This window comes from Varroa destructor, unplaced genomic scaffold, assembly GCF_002443255.2.
Source record: "Varroa destructor unplaced genomic scaffold, Vdes_3.0 BEIS01000006.1, whole genome shotgun sequence".
Lineage (NCBI taxonomy): Eukaryota > Metazoa > Arthropoda > Arachnida > Mesostigmata > Varroidae > Varroa > Varroa destructor.
Genome location: NW_019211459.1, coordinates 18,727,622 through 18,743,573, shown reverse-complemented (window position 1 = coordinate 18,743,573; position 15,952 = coordinate 18,727,622). Strand labels below are relative to the sequence as shown.

General features: G+C 39.6%; 1 protein-coding gene and 1 long non-coding RNA gene across 10 annotated transcripts in view; one reads left to right on the top strand and one right to left on the bottom strand.

Moving 5' to 3' along the window:
• The first annotated feature begins 57 nt into the window (after window positions 1-57).
• LOC147754949 (uncharacterized) lies at window positions 58-1,642 on the top strand. Its single transcript, XR_015330596.1, has 2 exons — window positions 58-303; window positions 1,062-1,642. It is a non-coding gene; the product is annotated as an uncharacterized LOC147754949 (long non-coding RNA).
• Window positions 1,643-14,848: 13,206 nt separating this feature from the next.
• LOC147754947 (uncharacterized) overlaps window positions 14,849-15,952 on the bottom strand; it is a 46,227-nt gene continuing 45,123 nt past the window's right edge. For all 9 annotated transcript variants that reach the window (XR_015329823.1, XR_015329825.1, XR_015329824.1 and 6 more), the window contains one exon: window positions 14,849-15,905. The gene's annotated coding sequence lies outside the window, so the exon portion shown is untranslated. The remainder of the gene's footprint in view (window positions 15,906-15,952) is intronic.

Below are 15,952 nucleotides of genomic sequence, written 5' to 3'. Positions count from 1 at the left end.
AGAGCCGAGGAGGCGACGCCGCATCCGTCGAATTGCAAAAATTCGCGCCACCAACTAGTATTGCTGTGACCTGTTACCTTCTTCGGAGAAATGTAGGATTTTGCGTGGGATTGCCATTTTGATTCTGTACGATAACTGCCGCTTTTTAAAACAATGCTAAATAAAGGATGGTATTAAAGTAACGAGTGAGAATTACGAGAACTCAATGGATTGGGAAAGTTATTGAATCGTTGTCGACAAAGAGGATCGAATCTTCAGCTAAGTTTTCTTTGTTCAAAGTCAATCGTTAGAGCCGCACTTCAGGTGAGAGAAGGAGATCCGTCCGTTTTTTCCAATGAGATGCCAATCCATCATTTTACTGCTAACCTTCAAAATGGATTTATAAAACATATGAAAAATATTTCTCTGACATATAAGTTGTTCTGTGGATTTGAAAGTAAAAACATATCTGTATAAACGACATTTCGCTATTTCAATTAATTTCATGTAACGAATTCTAAAAAATTAGTAGTAAAATGAAAGTAGTAAAAAAAGAAAGGCTGTAAATTTATCGACCTTGATATTTCAGCTTCAAATCTGGATTATTGACAAACTATTTATCATCCTTTGAGACCTGTTAGTATTCGTATCAAGTTAAAGCTCTGCTTTTTGGTTTCGTAACAACCAATGTCAATGTGTTCTGTTGTGTACGACCCAGGGTTAACTTTTTCACCACAATAGTAGACGCACTTCTAGTGCAGGACAAGAGGTAATACGTACTGGCTTTTCAACCGGAATTACTCTTCTATGGTTCACAGATGTTCCTCTTTTCCCAAATAAACTCTATTCTTCAAAAGCATTTTTACGATTTCCTCAAAACGATTTCCGTGAAGTTAATCTAGTAAAAATTACTATCTAGTTAAGACGTCAATGGCCAGCATGGATAACTCTACACATTCCTATTGATTTTTAGCCTCAGAATTAGAGTTATAACTAAACCGCCATGGCTTTATGTATATGATTTTTATCGGCACAGAAAAACATAAGTGAATGCTGTATACGGTACATTTATTTAATTGCAGGTGTACTGTATGTCACTAGCTCAGCTTGGACCTGCAGCCCCCAGCTTCCTCAAACAAGTGTTCACTTATCCAAGCCTCGGCGTCAACAAAACCGAATATTTCTAAGATGTCGTATCAAAGCGCGCATTAATATCACCAACTTATCTAGCCTCGCACGTTTATCTGTATCCGGTTTCTATCTTTGAAAGCTAAGACGAATACAAAAAAATAGCAGAAAAAAACCCATAGCTTCTTTACTTATTGCGATATTAATTTAAACACAGCCGCATTTGCTCTGATTATGTTTCTTTATTTTCTGAAAAAAAATTCTGAGTTGAGGTTACAAATGTTGACAAACATCCAATGACTCGCTCAAAAAAATATTTTTAAAAGAAATTGGATTTCTTCTTGTTTAAAATATAAAACGCAGCCCTTATAAGGATGGGCTTTAGGATGTGAGTGAAATGTCTGTTATCCACTGTGGTTCTAAACATAAATAAGGTATAAAAATAATAATATTTAAAATAACAACAAAATATTATTTTGCCTATTTATATAGAACTAATAGGAAGGTGCAATAAACTTCCCGGTTTCACCGTGAAGTCTTCTAGTTAGTTTTTGTTTATGAACCTACTAATCGAATAGTGTCATACGCGTGTGAAGCTAAACTGAATAGTATATAAGTAAAAATTGTTTCCATCCAGAATCAGAGTTTTCACGTTCTTACTAGCTGCAATATGCTGATGCTTATATATTATTCTCTTTGCTATTTGAGAGGTTCCACGAAGGCCACCAATTTAGCGGTGCATTCGTTTTCGTGGCGGGTTATATTAGATGTCTTTCACAGTGTAATCACACAGAGAAAGTAACGAGCTCCGGAACAACCGCACGCTATAGCATTCTAATCCTCGTCTTCATCCGAAATCTGTGAGAACACAAGACAATGGACTTCGAGTATTTGATCGCCTGCTAATACTCTTTATAAATCTGCTGGCATTATATAGGTGACAATAGAAATATTCTTGAAAGCAGTCTACGTCGTTAGATTACACAAATACAATATAAAGATCTATTTGTCATTACGACATTTTGAGTGAAGAGTGAGCTCAATATAGCGTAGAGAAATATTAAATACATTATTGCGCTGTCCGACGATGACTAAACAAATTTGTTGGTGGTCCTTTGATCTAGTGCAAATCGACTGTCTATCGTGGCTGTTTAAATGCTCAAATACGTTACTAGTAAGCTTAGAACAAGTTTATAAGTTGTGCACAAAAGTGCTACCAGAAACATTTAATCGTATTTAAAATCTTATTGTTTATATAGCTTCGATTCTACACCAATTCCATAAAATTTTCACTTTACTAAAAACTTTATTTATCACTTAAGTCTTGGTAGGCATGTACCCATCACGGTTGTATATGACACCTAACGATAAAGTTCCTGATAGGGACGTTAAAAAAGGCAGCGTCTTGCAAGGTGCAATGGTAATCAGCTGCGTGTATGAGCCCTATTGAAAGAGCAAAATTACCAGATAAAAATTAGCTTATGAAATCCCCATTGATCTGCAAGCGTAAATTTTTATCGGCGGCGGAAATAAATCGTAATGTGGATTTCGTATTAAAATCATGTCTTTTTTTTTTTATAGAATCAACATAGATCAACACTCTCGACGATTCAACACCTTTTGTAGACTAATCGAATCAAATGCACGTACGTTCGAATAAAAAAAAACATTTCAACTAAACTTTCGTGCGTTTCGCCTGACCATCTGTGATTAAACGAAGGCTAATAGACGTATCCAAATAGAGCTCTCGAACAATACATTGTTAAGAGCGGTGTTAAAAAACGGCCAATGCATTTCTAACAGGAAAAAAACTTGTTCCTTCTATACCATAATAATGACTCTTAAAGATGAAGAAAGATAGGGGCAAAGCCTCTATGTACAGCATTCCTGCTGCAATCGTTTCTCGTAGAGTGTCGTGCGTCGCAAAATGATATCGAAGATCCGGAGGAGGACTGATGGCCGAATGCGGGTGGTGCCATTTGTTTTTTTTTGTTAGTCGCTAAGAAGCGCCTAACTTCAGACAGGTAACACTTCATCCATCACTCGATTAAACTGACAAAGCGAAAAATGCATCCACCTTCATCATGCTTGTTCTAATAGGCTTCGAATACAACAACTACTATGAGCATCATGCAATGAAATGCTAAGTTCTAATTATCCCTAGGAAACATGACGTTGTTGTCCGTGATCTAGCAATGTTATTCTGCGAGCAATTGCAGTCGGTGAGATCTGACCGAGATCCTGTTTGTGCTATGCATAATAGATATGATAGGTGCTACAAACAATCAATCACAGACAACTCTAGTCATATATAAGCCAGGCTCTCTAATAATTGAACTAAGCAATAATATCAGTATCGTTGATTCTCAGCAGCATTAGCGTTAGCAATTTTATTGTGACTGCTTGCTCAGCTTTTTTTTTCGCTACAAAAACATACAAAGCGATATGTTTTAGTGCATTATCGGTACCAAAGATAGATAGATGATACGCTCACAGAGCTATCTGCAAAGGTCTGATCGGATTCAAATACATGGGATGTAAGACTCAAATAGGAAAAGTGTTCATTCAATATGTATTAAAATTCAGTATTAAGGTAGTTTAAACCTGTTTATTTCTAAACAATGGCGCGATCCGCATTTTTCGTAAATGCAGACCTTTTGTCAATGCAGCTCAGTCGCAGAAATCGAATAAGAGAGGTAATTTTTCTGGAAAATTCAACATGTCCAACGCATTATCGGGTTGGCCTAATAAGGACCCACATGTAACAACACCTGAAAGTAAAAGAACGATCTCTAATTTGCCCTTCTATGCACCGAGATCATCAGGTTCTTTACCGAATGGCCATACCACTCTGGCGGGCGCAACACTTTCTCGCTCATTTGCTTGGGTCTGTTTCTTGAATAAAACTACTCTCTACGAAAATTCACTGATACTCGCTGTTTTAGCATCATCAGCAGTAGCGGTCAGCCTGCTGAAGGATGTGAGAAAAATGGGAACGGACGAAGGTTAGGTAAAGAAGATATAAGGGCGAAAAGATAATTCATTCAATTCCAACAAAACATTCCAACTGTTGTTTCGTTTCAGCCAGCTAGTCAACCTTGACATTAAGTCGTAGAATATTACGACTTCGTTGTTGGCAATGCCTCATTGTCAACGAATCATCGCTTTAAGAAACCAGATTACCAAAAAAAGACAGACTATATGTTAGATAGCTTCTTTTTCGTTTGGTCTGGAAATGGTTAATTCCTTCATAGTATTATAGCAATGATGCAAAAAATAGTCGATGTAATGCCGAAGCAATTTGTCGTGAAGTTTCCTCAATCAAGAACATATTAACGTGACATTTTCTACCTATCCTAATTATTGCCTATAAATAATAAAAAAAAAATTGATAATATTATTACAGAGCACTTGCAATAAGAAAGTACTATTTAGACGTTGTCGTATACAGCGAAAAGTCTTCGAGGCGGTTTAAATTGAGGTGAGGGCGGTCCATGTAGCCTACTAGAATTAGTACGTATATTTTACCGCTACTTTTTAGGATTGTCGTTTAACACGATAGTTACGTTAACGTATCTGAGGATCTGGCAGGAGGTGTGAATCGAGGGTATTTCGGATACGAATAATGTTACCTCGACCCTGGCAATCTTTCACCGCTGCTATAAACATGGAAAATATTATTATTATTATTATTGTAGAACTTATTTTTGGAATAGACGTTACACGTTCAAAGCTCTTTTAGCCACAATTACATAACTCAAAAAAACTTATTACTTATTAATCAAAAACTTTATTGTTTTAAGTTTAGCCCATTGCTTTAATTTATCAAAGTTCTGAACTTATCAGTCTTAATTTTGCCTGACCAGAATTATACGAAACAATTGTGCGTCGATACTTCAGTTATCAAATAGTCAAGTAGGTCTTCCTTTTTGTTAGTACTTTTTTGATCTCGCCCTCGTGTTCATTACTGAAAAATGTTTCGAGTCAAATGATCCTAATATATTGTAGTAGTACGAACTTGCTTATATCCACATAGCCTCTTAAATGCTATATTCTGATCAGGAGCAATACAAGGGTCGTCCAAGCTGACCCGATTTGACCGACCGTAAGCTAGAACGCATGTTCCGTTAATGTTTGGTGCTTCTTAGATAATATTAACAATAATAATAGTTATAACAATCATAGCTAATATACGATTCTCTCAGATAACAAAAAAACTGGTTATTGAACAGCGTAGACCTAAATTGTTTATAAAAAAAAGTTCCTTTGAGATTTCTGTAATTTTGCTAACGCTGCATTGCGTCGTGTGTTAGGCAATAGGCGCTATATACCCTCTGAATAAGCAGCAAAACGGGAGTCAGAGCTTTCATTGCAGGCTGTGTAGATTCTGCTATTTCTCTCATATAATATCCGGGGTTGCTGGGAACCACCCGGAGTGTTGGATTGAGGAAATATTGAAAGGGCAGGGGAAGGAGTAAAGGAAGACAAGATACGAGAGGGTGAAGTCTTTGGCCTTAACTAACTCCCGCTGTAAACGGACCTGTGAGCCATCGGTGCTCCTTGGCTCTAGTGGCGGTTGGGCCTGGAGCTTCAGGCATGAGTGAGAGGTATGCGTCTATTTGCACTGGGAAGGTGCCGCTTGAACCACAGCTCCATCGTCTTCCGCATCCTTCCGTTATGTAAAATTAGCGGCTCGATGCGCCCTTAGATGTTGAATTCTTCCTACAATGAGATGTTGCTCTGCTAACTGAATGAACATGCCTACGACACGCACGTTAGATGTGAAAGTTTCTTCAATGTTTTGGATTTTGTAATAACGGGCTATTTGAGCTTATTTGATAGTTCCGAATATCTAAAATAATCAACAAGATTAACTTCTAGAAGGCAGCCTACAAGAAAGTCCTTGTAGACATTTGACATGGGCACGAAGAAGTGCTTTAAATGTGTTAGTTGGTTACTTTAAATAAGCAACATACCCCCGCAAATAAGTTCATTTAAATACCTGGGTTTTTTTAAGTACCGTCCTTCCTTAAATCACTGCATAGTATGCAGCGGTAGATATTTTCAACGTTCGTTGCAAGTAAGGTCGTTTTGAAGCTGTTGATTCGTCAGACGAGCTAACCGCTTATGTAATACATTTTTGGCCGTCTATTTCAGTTCCGTAACTCACAAGCCACATTTGTATCAAGGACTAGTGAAACCAGTTGCCGAAATGGTCGTCCGTAAAAACCAAAGGACAACCATATTAGCTCTTCTTCTTGAAAGATAATGGATAGGCTAGTACTTTTAAGACGACAGACAAACCGCCATAAAGCGAAAAAGAGGTGGAGCTTAGCGTAAAATTTAAATCTTCGCACGAAAGCCGGAACCGTTTCACTAGCACCCTGCCCGTTTCGCTGTTGGCCTTGTTACAGGAAGTTCGATGTAGCAGGGCGTCCACGAACGCATACAGTAGCGGCTTCAAGTTCAAGGTCGTCCAAATGAGCGGGTTGAGCCGTTTTGTGCTCTCGATCATGTAGGAATCGTTTGCTTGATCAACTCCTAGAGCTCCACTAGTTTGCTCCGGTGTGCTGTCTTTACACCATTACATTGGCGTTACTGCACAATGGTATGATAAGCGACCACGACAAGATAGCACGTGTCCGCCTAGGACCGGTTATATGGGTTCAGTTGTCAATGGAGAAATGAATGAAGCCATGAGTGATGCGTCGCTGGTCCGAGCTGCTCCAGGACCGAATTCAAGGTGAAGGTGATCGATGGAGTCCAGCTGCCGATCCCCGGATCAGCTCACTAGTGGACCGATCGACTGAAAGCATAGAAAACTAAAAAGTTTCCGAGCTTTTTTTGAGAGCCAGCGTCTTGCCATTTCAGTAAGCTTAATCGGTTCGTGAACACGAACAAACGTAGTCAGATATATATGTGGTTAAGTATTTTGATCGCTTCATATCATAATATCATAATTTTAAAGCATTAGCAGCTCATAGACAAGCACTTATCTAATTAGTAAAAAATATGGAAATTAGCACAATTATTTATGTTAAGATCGAAAATCGTGCGCTGAAAACGAGACTCAACTTCGATAGGACACAGCCACAGGACTAGCATTGTAGTACGCCTTTGACAGTGTAAATCTATGACAGTAACTATGTAGCGATGACAAGGTGAATGACTACGTGAGTACTTGTTCGAGACAAATCATTAATGTTAGCTTACAAATAGGATAAATTGTGCCTATTTAGAATGTCTGCTCCTTTCCAAATCACGCTTTCAAACTAAATAGAAGCAGAATAATCTTCTAATATGTTCGGAAAAGGGTATCAAACATCGAAAGTCAAATGTATGCTTTTTTTTTTTCGAGGGTGAGGCGTGAAACGGGGTCTTTTCCTCCTTCACGGAACGTTCTACATCTCTTCTCTGCTATAGCCAGTAACAAATTGAATCTGGCAAGCAACAACTTCGTCAACTGATTGAAAGCTAACAACTTTGGCCATTACACGTGGTGCTAACTCCGAGAAACCGGCAACGCTAGAAGAGCGGAAATCACGTTAGACTTCAAATATACTTAGCAACTATAGATTGTATGAAGCCGATAGCATTTTATTTCAAACGTGTCTCTACTACTTAGATTCGACATAGGCTAAGTAAATCGGGCTGGCAAAAATTTTGGCTGACTCACGAAAAAGTTCACTTAGATTGCATGACAAATTATGCTCAGTAACTTCACCAATTTCTACAGCGTTATGCGAAACATCGACGGAGATGCTTGATTGCAATCTAATGGCTACTTTCATTATAGAAGAGTGCAAATTTACCGCCTAATCCCAACGTACGCCGCGTGTCCGTATACCAAACTTGATGCAGACAATAACAATATCGTCATCAAGCCGGCCTCACCCCAGTTCGACGAAATCCTTGTAGTAACTTCTGTGGTACGAACGGTGCAGCTCTGGCCACATCGAGTGAAAGTCGCTATTATGAATAGAAAACCATTTGGTGCCTGACATAGGGTCATTGACATGGTCATTCCGATCTGAATGTAGCTACAGAACACTTACACAAAAACAAGTTTATAAATTTGGTCAATTTCCAATGTTGAAACATATGTGTTGTTGAATAGAACGTTCAAATTACATACAATGGAGTGGGCCACTATGAAGGATAAGGGGCAGTACTTGTCTGTATACGTCGATCATCACCGCGTATTTAATATTATACATGGCTAATTTTGAGTTTTATCCAGCGTCCATTAAAAAACTATGACGAATTATATTAAGGATCGAGGCGCATTACTAGTTAGTTAGCAGGCACAAAATAATCACGCGTCAATAAAGTACAATTTTCTTTCGCTTTCGGTAGCGCATTATTAGCAACACGCATAGCTATGATAGGGATCGAATCATGCAGCTTTTGTGAGAAGTCTGATAAGTTTTTCTCTCGTAATTCCAATAGATGTTCAAAAATTATTCTATAAAAAAGGTGTCTATTTTTATATTCAGTTTAACTTGAAAGAGCATCGTTATCTAACGGTAAGTATAAGCATTTTTCGACTTTTCGAGATCTTCAGCTCTTCTTGCGAAGACCGTATCCGACAATAGCAAATATGTTAAGAAGCTGATATTAGCGGAAATTGTTATAGCGGACATTCAAGTCTTTCAATACTCTATCGCGCTGTTAAATGGACTGTTTGAATAAATATTTCTGAAATAAATTAAGCCCTTTCGAGATTTGATCAAAAACATTGTTGACTAGCTCCCAGCACGGAAACGGTGGCTTACCTATCTCATCTAATGGTACTCGACCGAATGGTACTGCTACTGAACTCCATAGATGCATGCATCCCCTAACTCCGACGTTTAATGGCGAGAACGCTCGATAAGCAAAAGTGTACCTTTCTCATAAATTTTATGAAGTGTTCATAGTGAAACTGGGAAGCGGACAAGCTGCTAGGTGGGTCCTAACCCAATATGTTTAAAGGATGCCCGTTTTTCCAATCGACAGTTTGGCCAGATGATTATCTATATTAGTTAAAAATGGTACGTTCAAACAGTCGTTGGGCTCCGTAGCGATCCAGGAGAAGCCTAACGTCGAGCTAACAAAGTAACACCAACGTTCGACAGTATATTTGTTCGTTTGATCTAAAAACCTCAAAAAGATTTTTCAGTTGGAGGGCTTGATTGATGCAAACTCGTTCAAGGGTTGCTAAACAAAAAATGCCAGCGTAGACGCTGCTCGGATTATGAACCGGTCGAAAACTCGACTTCTTTATGCTTTCGGATCTCCACCTCGCTGTCCACTACTGCATTGGCCTGCTAGAGCCTTTGTTGTCACCAAGCGGCGAGCGGGCAGTTATTTTTTTGTCACTCCTTTAATGCAATACTTGTAATCGAGAAAAGTTTTGCATTTTTTACACTGCCCACAATTGCTAGTCTGTCAGACTGCCAGCAGCCATTCTGGTCCACTATCGGTTGAGCCTAGTGGACCGACTCAAATAGGCAAAACGACGGGTGGTCTTCGCGATCGACACCCGCTGCAGTACGAACCGATCATTGTCGACGAGCTCTTATTTCGATTTTTATTGTTAAAAATTTGATATTTTTTATTCGAACTGCCTAGCCCGAATCGCTCGGTGCCTCTAGCAATGTACCCTGCTTGTGCGAGCCGTCTGCAGGCTCTGCGTAGTTGTACTCCATGTCTTTCTCGGGCTGTCGTTGCCTTTTCCCGCACTCGCCGAACGAGAAATCCAACATAAGGAAACTGCCATAAAGCAGGCAAACTCAGACCGGTAGCGAGTCATCAGTTGAACGAGCTCTCCTGCTTCCTGATCAACTCTTTGCGCCTTTTCTTATTTGCTGGGTTTGGTCCATCCTTGACTGATAAATGCCCTAGCAGCCACGGTAGACGCGGCCTCCGTTCGTACGATCAAGCTCCGTGTTCCATGTGTCGATTCACTCCTTTTACAGCTCAAAACTACATTCCCAATGTGGCAACTCATAGCGGACCACCGTGGAAACTTGTACCGTCACCTTTTTAATCTACCGAACACTTTAAATTAACTTAGCTTGTAATAGGTCTTAATGATTAATCGATTATCTAGTAATAGTCACGCTTAGAATACATCCTAGTACGCACATAGAACTTGTTAATGTATTGATTTTATTCATCATTTCGAGATTTATCCATGTTCGTTTTGACAAATGACTTGTGGTATCTGGCAATTCAGTGTTTTGTTTTGTGTAAAGGACGTGTTATAGCACGATTGGTTAGAGCAGCGACGACTAAGAGGGGCTGCAGTATACATAGAAAGCTACGGTTCGCGGTGGCTCTGAAGGTCCTAAATTAGAAGAGAAATATTACAGTACCTAAAATATTGTGTAGTTTTTTTTTTTTTTTAAAACCCCCGTTTGTTAATTTTTGAATACGAATTATTTACAGTTAAGCAACTTTTTCTTGTATATGTCGCAGAATATGTAGGTGGAAACACAGACTTTCCTTGTTTTCGCCGAATAGGACTTGAGGCTCCAAGAATAGCTAAAGGAAGAAGCTTGTATGAATGATTTGTTCGTTGTGTACATTACCTCCCCTTGCCAGCTTCAGAAGTCCTACGTCTACATATAAAATAGCCCAAAATGATCAGTACAATTTTTGTCACAGTTGAACGCGCGCGTTTAAAAATGTATGTGAACTGGTTTTTATTTTGGACAAAATTCTGAACTGTCTGTAAACGTCTTCGCCTACTAATCACAATGTAAGCATAAACAATAATTCGAAAGAAGTATGGCACTGCTGCCGTTTAACTCCGATCTTGCTGATAGTTCACGATAATGTTATCGCGGCCTTTCAGTGGTGACGATCAAAGAGAGAATCTATTTGCGGGAGTGAGTGCGGCGATTTCTTATTGCAAATAGATTTCATAGAAATGCTTTTAATGGCCAGGGCATCTACGCTATGACAGGTACAGAATTGTCCATAAAGATAGTGGTAATAAAACACTAGTTTTAGCTAAATCAGAAATTCAAAGAGATAATAATCATTAAACGCAAGAAACAACACGAACAGTTGGAAAATTAAACGTGGCGCGTAATTCAAATTCATTTAAAAGCGTTTCCAGTTTAATTCACATAATTTAACACGTTTACCTACAATAAATTGACAATTAGTATATTGGGTAATTGGTGATTTGTACGTCTGCTTGCCGAAGTGCTTTCATAACACGCAAGCTAAATCGTATTAGATGTACATCTATTCTGCAAAATGTTATCGATATATCTTCTTCACCTTCGATATCCGAAGGCTGAATTATATTACGCTGAAGATTGGCCAAGTTTTAAATGCGAAAATGTGGGTTACGAATGTGGGTTCCAGATAGCTTGTGGTAATAGCCCTGACCATTAGAAATATTATCTTATGCATATTTTCAACGTACGGCTCCAATGTAGACTATATTATTTACCTTCGTTAGTGAGTTGTTCTCGAAGCAGGAAATACAGGGACACTTCATCAGCTTTTTTCCTGGCTTTTTCGAACTAGTTACCATTGTAAAAAATATACATATATTTTTTAATAATAGGGCATTTCTCCAAAAATAACGTACCCTATATCACTGCAGGTACAACTTTTTTTTTCGGTAAGCCTGTGCGCTCACGGCCATAAACATCAGCGTGGTTCAACGTTAAGCGGAGGCTATTGACTGCACGGCGGAAAAGCGGACAAAAAAACAAGTACGAGACAGGACTACACAGGCTATCCACTGTTTTTCGTCGAAAACAAAGTGACCATAGGTGAAGAGTTTATTTTTTTTTACCAGTGATTAATATCAAGTAGAAATATTTCTCTTTCTTGCGCCCCGGGTCTTAGTAATAAAAGACCCGCTTAAGCGGAATGCTATCATTGTTCGACATAATTTTTAGCGTATCCCTTTCTACACAAACAGGCTTTCGCTATCCGAAAGTTTGGTGTGTTCTGGCAAAGCAGAGCTTACGATCACGATAAGCAAAGACTTGGTCATAATCGATGACTTTTTTTTTAACTTTCATGTATATTTGACAGATGGCCGTGATTTATTGAAGCGAAATTTGCCGTCAAGTACAGCATCCCAGCCGTTCAAATCATGACGAACCTGACCCAGACTGAAAAATATGTCCATTTGCGATACATTGGCGGAGAATTGAGCAAAGAAACAAATTCTGACTGAGAGTAGTTCTCGACAAGGTGGCATTAGCTAGTAATTTTAGCCATAAGGGGAATTTTGCCCAATTGAATCGGTTCTGTCGAAACAAAGCCCCCTGGTAGAAGAAGTTACCTCTGTTGTAAAATCCAGTGAACGTAATCACGTAGTCACTACGAATCGAGTGTCAGTGCGTGGACATTTGCGTATGGGTACGCTATTGACTGCATGCTATTTGCGGGTTGGAATTCCAAAACAAAATAACGCGTTCTCATTGGAAGCCCAGCGTCTGTTATACGCCCCGTTGAGTTTCTCTATTGGAGAAAAAACTGGGAAAACAATCCCGGAAGTAAATCCGATCTTAAGTGGATCTGCCGTCTTTTTTGGTTAAGTTTGGTATACATATAAATTCCCCTTGAATTTTCTCTGATCATGTACTTGGTAAATTCCATCCGATTGCTTTAGCTTTGCAGGACTTTGTGAAGTTCATACCCCCTAAAAATGCTATATGCACTGCTAAATGTATATAAAGATGAGCCCTTCAATATTTTTTGTTTTTTCAGATTCACTAAATCAAAAAGTGCCAACGATATCGTCAATTGAACTTAACAACAACAACGTTTAAAAAAGCTATTTCTCACTCGGTATCGACTTTTCAACAAGCTCATATTGAAAGCCGTCGATGCTTTCTTTACATACGTTCAGTACATTTGCTAGAAGGGTCAAATAAGCATAATATGTGGAACTTTAAGGTTCGATTGTGTCGTTCCTTCTCTTTATGCATATTCGATACATATCTATTACCTGATATTTTCGAACAATCTGTCCAAGTTCGGCTATTCCACATGTGGGGTTATCTTCTACGAAAGAAATAATACATATTAAATGCCAGCGACAATAACAGTAGTTACTGCGACGGCGACCCAATTCTAATTGTTACAATTACCTATAATGGGTAGTAATTTTTCAACTATATAATTCCAACTCGGCACGATATGAAACTTCAAAGAAATTCGTAATGATAACAACGGTAATAATAGGTGCAATATAGTCGTGTTTTGCCAAGCAACAGCGGCAGATTTAGAAGCGCTGTGTCTTCATACAATACTGTGCGGCTAATTCTGACGAACGATTAGAACAACAATGCAGATCAGACGTTCAGACGGGGCGGTGGGGGGGGGGGGGGTCACTGCGTAAATTGTCGAGATCACTCACGAACCGATCGCACGGTTGCTTCTGCTATTTCCATTACTGTTACCGTTGCCGTTGTTGCCGCTGATTAACACGGATCGTGCTTCATATCAATGGATCTATACCGGCAGCTTCCCACCCGCTTCACTCTTCATCGCAGAACATTTCTTTATCCTTTGAGATTCTTCCCAAGCAATTCACAGTTCTCAGTAAAACTACCTGCCTACGTACCTAACGCTAACCTGGTCGTTGCCACGGTTGTTTCAGCCGTTATTTGCCTCCATCGACCCGAAATCCTGCTTGCTGGCGGGCGTCTTGCTGTCCCAAAGGCAAGTTAGTGTGTCCGAAGTAACCTGACTTTTCTTAATTGTCAATTCTTCTTCCACTGCGATGTTTTCTTCTGTTCGGTGACCGTCCGAAACACCGGACTCGTTGCTCGCCCCATCGCCGTCTGTCGTCGGTTATTGTTGTCATTATAATGCTCCATATTTTGCCTCATTCAATTTTCTAGTGAGACTCGTATGGCCCTCGTTCGGTCCATTGGAATACGTCTGCCTCCCCTTCTCCCCCAGCCCTCTCTATGACTCTCTCGGTAACTTGGTTTATCGCTTCCACAATTGTCGTGTGCCAATGTACTATTGTTACTGTCACATTTTAACCATTTTCGGGTTATTCATCTCCAACAGGCCAATTTCCATCGAATTAGCCCGACCATAAGAAACGCACGTCAATAGATGTTTCGTAGCGGCAGCAGAAAATGTCTGCACAAGCGCGTACTGACCCAGGAACATGGGCTTTAATTGTTCCACTGTGATCCCGATCTTTTTTGAACAATCGCTGCACAAAACACGTGCGTTCAGCAAGGCGATATTAACGCTCGAAGAACGTTTTACCGAAACGGAAAGTATCAATTATATAATATCTAATAATAGCAGTATCATTACTTGAATAACAACTACAAGATATATAATAATGATCGTGTGCTTCTTTCTTCTATCGGACCATAATAAGATGATAATAATGCGAGCAGTAGTATTAGAGCAGTACGCGGTGTTACTGTCGTTTCAAACGGCGTCGGTACGTCCGTCGTTGGTAATGTAACGAGAAGCGTACGACGCCGTCAAAAATTCATTGTTAATTGTCGTCAATTGCAAGCGATAATGTCGTCGATATGCACAGATTGGTCGGTATTTACTCCTCGAACCTGTAAGATGGCCCGCTCAGCCGTGTTCAACGAAATGAAAGGACAATAGGCTACCAAATACGTATATTAAAGATCAGACACTCCGTAAATAATCGTATCGAGCTGAACACAACGCACTACTACTGTAAAAACGAACAGAAATTATTAGAGGGATTTTGTAATACGCTAAGATTACACGTTAGTTAAATAATGACAAAAAGGGTTTATTCGGCATTGCATTATAATTACCATTGTCTATGCTACCACCGGCTAATACTTGCGAGGGGTAAGTGAATTCCCTAGAAGTATGCCGGAAAGTTGATACAATGAATTACCTGATTCGTTGATAAAGGTGCTTTTTAACTGAAAAACTGAAAAATTCTCTTTGGACACTTCCGAACATCTTCAGCTGTCGACGAAGACCGTCCCTCTCGAAACTGGCCCCTTTAGCTTTAGCATTAATTCTACAATCAAAGCTACCTTTACTCGCGAGTTTTTCCGGTGAGAAGATCCGCCATTTTATTGTCGCATTGAATCACTCAGATAAATCGAAATGAATCTGTACGACAGAAAGCTCACTTCTAAGGAACAAGCTATGGCGGTGCGCACCTTCCTTTCAACTCGCCAAAATTAGTTCTTATTAATAGAAAATCATTTCTTAGTGGGGCTTTTGTCGGGCTTTTCTTAGTGGGGCTTGCCAACGGCCTCCTTTTATCGTGCCCCCCTCGCCCCATCCCATTGCCATTTGATCCTGTGGTGAATTTTTATTCAATAATTTCTATCTTATTTCTTGTTTTAGTCCGCTCTCTGTCCGTGGTGACACAGAAGGTGACACAAAAATCACATTACACTTTTACTTTAGCATGCCCCTGGGGCCGCGTCGCGTTATAGATCCATTTCAAGCAGACAGTTCAGCAGCTAGACGTTGGCCGTATAGAATCACTTAGAAGCATACATGGTAACAAAATCAAATATGGCAGTAGCTTTCTTTTTTGCGAGACCCGTTCTTGTTTGTGTAGTGTCGAGTGCGATACGTCAGCGGTTTTTCTGCATTAATTTCAATTGGCCTTTATTTTCGTTGCCGTCAGCCACTGTTCTCTGCGCCATTACTTCTTCTTAGTTTTACTGTTGCTGCCATCGGCTCGTTAACAGTTCGTAGCATCAGAAGCTACCGAATCTGCTAATCCCAAACGCGTGCACTGGCGATCGTTCGTGGCTTGCCAGTGTCGTTTCGCTGTATTGTATCGCGCGCAAGTCAAACTGAAAAACGAAATACCGATTTGCCGTTATAATATATTACATACATA